Source organism: Pseudorca crassidens, chromosome 18 (genome assembly GCF_039906515.1).
Source record: "Pseudorca crassidens isolate mPseCra1 chromosome 18, mPseCra1.hap1, whole genome shotgun sequence".
Classification (NCBI taxonomy): Eukaryota; Metazoa; Chordata; class Mammalia; order Artiodactyla; family Delphinidae; genus Pseudorca; species Pseudorca crassidens.
The window spans coordinates 42,782,291-42,785,912 of NC_090313.1; the positions used below are offsets into that span (position 1 = coordinate 42,782,291).

The following is a 3,622-nucleotide window of genomic DNA, read 5'->3' on the forward strand; positions in this document are numbered from 1 at the left end:
AACCCGCGTCCCCTGCATCGGCAGGCGGACTCTCAACCACTGCACCACCAGGGAAGCCCTGTGGCAGTTTTTTTGACTCTTGGCAATGACTTAATGTTGTCCATGACTTTTGCAATCCCAACTCTTCCTGTTAGCCTTTAGTTTCTATACTAAACAATTCATTCCCATACTACATAAGGTAGTTTATAGGTTTGTTGTTCATGGAGTTTTTTGTTGTTTTTGTTTCTTCTGTTATTTCCCCAACCAAAATCCAATTCAAAATTCTGTGGCCAAGGATGCCAGAGCACTTCAGTTAACACCAAGTCAATTGATATTAAGGTGAAGTGCACATGCAGATCCCTACCAGCTCAGTCAATGAATGTTAATGTGTGCAAGGTGACGGTTGAAAGCAATAAAATAAAATAAAAGATCATTCTGATTCTGATAGTTACAATATCTTATAAATCTCTGGAGATTCTGCTTTCCAAAACGCTTTTTGGAAATATATGTGTTTGTGATTGGGTCAAAGCAACTTATCTGTTTAGATAAGGTGGAATGAGATATTTGCTTATGTAAGTATCTTGTTTGAATGGGCAACTCATGATTGATTGTGATAAATCATAGGGCCTACCAGCTAAGAACCTTTCCTCTTTGTTAAGAAGCAATTTTGGAGGTAAAAAGAAAAATAAATGGGTGACCAAGGCAAACATAAAACTCTTTTCCTCTCACTTTATGTGTTTGTAAACACATAAAGGGTATAAATAGTACCTGATGTTGTGAGAATTGAATGAAAAAATAGTTAAAAGTTAGATTACACAATGCTTATTGTAAATATGTAATACATTTTAGCTTACTAGGAGCAGCGGGATTACAGGGACTTAGTTTATGCTTCCTAGTGTTTTATGGGAAATTTAATATTTATATGCTTTAGTGATGTTGTTAAGCTATCTAGAAAGAAAATAACATACCTTGTGTTTGTATTGAATTCACTTATTTCAGAGAGTTAAGAATGTATCCAAATTCAGCTAATAATTGAATTATTGAAATAAAGACCCCTCATGGGCCTCCTAATGCTATTCTTTACCTCATACTCCTCCCTGCCAGGGCCAAAATTCCTGGAATGTTACAATTGTCAATGATTCTCCCTTAATATAATTGGTTTCTATCTCAATTTGAATTAAGCATTTGTGTTGGCTGGCATAAATTCAAAGGACCAAATGATTTCTTTTCTGAGAAAGAGCAGAAGATGTGACATAATCCTCAAAATAAACAAAATGATACTTTCTTGGCAATGTACAGCTACTTGCCTGGTAGAATAGTGATAATTAAGAAAAATATTTTCAAAGATCCACTTATTTCTTAGAATTTTATAAGATCAAATTATATCTACTTTATTCAGAAATAAAAATTCACACTGAATTAACTAAAAGTACATTTCAGCATATGTTAATACCAAAACTAACTCCATACAAGTATGGGGAACTCAAAAATACATTTGGATAACTATAGTATAGACTACATTAGGAATGCATTGACTGCTGACCTCTATCTTATGTATGTTTGCTCATATCAAAAGCTCACCCAGCCTTGTCCAATTTTAAAAACACATGGCATATATTTTTTCCACTAAATTTTCAAGACTGCAATAAGGTCTAATAAGGCTATACATGTAAAAATAATGAAAAAAAAATAATGAAATATGTTGACCTTAGACAATATTGGTATTAAAACAGGTCAAGGAATATTTTTGACTTTGAAAATATATAACATATGCCAAAATAGTACTTTTCATATATCAATCATCATTAACTTTCTCTTATCTTTTGTTCCTCATATCTAATCAGTTATCTATTCTGTTAATTATCATTACAAATTTGTCCCTTTTTTGCCATTGCCAGCTTAATTCAGATTTTCATTATGTCACACTTGAAATCTTGTAGTTATTTTATAGTTGCTCTTCTTCGCTCTAATCTGTCACTCCATTTTAATCTGTTTGACTGGCTCTTATCAGATTAATTTTCCTAAAATAATAATTTTATTATCATAATTCTCTGATGAAGGCCTTTAAGTAGTTTCATTGTTTTGGCTTCACTCAAACTTCACCTGTGTCCTAATTTCTTTTGTGGATCAAGCAGACATGCCTGTGGTGGATTTTGGAGCCAGACAGACTTGAATTGACAGCTTGGTTTTGACTCTGTGAGATGTGGTTGAGTTCTTCAGGGTCTCTAAACATTACCTGCCTGTCTGTTAATTAACATGGGGAGAAAAATGTGTGGCTGTTTCAAAGTATGACTATGAGAATTAAAATGAAATAAGGTGAGTTTTCATGGCTCCCAAACACCAGTCTTCACTTCCACCTCAAGCGAAGAAACCAAAGAAAGTGAGACTGACTCCCACCTCCAGGGCAGAGAAAACATCTGCTTCTCCAAACTTGCAGAAGGAAGAAAAAGAATAGCAAGAAGAAATTGAACATATTGATGAAGTACAAAATGAAATAGACAGAACAGATGTAATGAACAAGCCAGCGAGAAGAGTTTGAAAGTAGAACAGAAAAATAACAAACTCCGCCAACCATTTTTTCAGAAGAGGTCAGAATTGACTGCCAAAATCTGAAATTTTGGTGTAACATTTGTCAACCATCCACAATTGTCTGTACTGTTTGTGCAGGAGGGTGAAGAGACACTGCATTATTTGATAAGAGTTGAAGTAACAGAATTTGAAAATATTAAATCAGGTTATAGAATAGATTTTTGTTTTAATGAAAACCCTTACTTTGAAAATAAAGTTCTTTCCAAAGAACTTCATCTGAATGAGAGTGGTGATTCATCTTCAAAGTACACTGAAATCAAATGGAAATCCAGAAAGGATCTGATGAAAAGTTCAAGCCAAACGCAGAATAAAGCCGGCAGGAAGACACAGCATGAGGAACCAGAGAGCTTCTTCACCTGGTTTCCTGATCATTCTGATGCAGCTTCAGATGAGTTAGGAGAGGTCATCAAAGATGACATTTGTCCAAATCCATTACAGTACTACTTGGTTCCTGACGTGGATGATGAGGAAGGGGAAGAAGAAGATGATGATGATGTTAAGAAGAAGAAGGACTGGAAGATATTGATGAAGAAAGGGATGAGGATAAAGGTGAAGAAGATGAAGATTATGAGGAGGAGAAAGGAGAGGAAGATGAAGGAGAAGATGACTAATGGAACACTGATGGATTCCAACCTTCCTTTTTAAATTTTCTCCAGTCCCTGGGAGCAAATTGCAATCTTTTTTTTTTCTTTTGACTTCTTGTTTTTAGTCATCCTGTTTTGAGGTCTCTTTTCTCCTTTATACCATGGTTCTCAACTTATTTTGGGGGGAAATACCTTGAACAGAACTCAGTAGAGAAGAATCTCTACACTTTTCTGTTCCAAATTCACTTTTATCCCTTCCTGTCTCAGCAAAACTTTATGGAATCAACACCACCATGCTCCGTGGGAAAAAACCTCCTACACCCTTAGCTCTGCTGGAAGCTGGAGGGTGCTAGGCCCCTGTGAAGTAGTGCATAGAAGTCTAGCTTTTTTCCTCCATTCTCTGTATATTGGGCTCAGAGATTACACTGTGTCTCTATGTGAATATGGACAGTTAGCATTTACCAACATGT

General features: G+C 35.4%; 1 pseudogene; it reads left to right on the forward strand.

Moving 5' to 3' along the window:
• Nucleotides 1-2,305: 2,305 nt before the first annotated feature.
• On the forward strand, nt 2,306-3,237 carry LOC137211160 (protein SET-like; annotated as a pseudogene).
• Nucleotides 3,238-3,622: the final 385 nt, after the last annotated feature.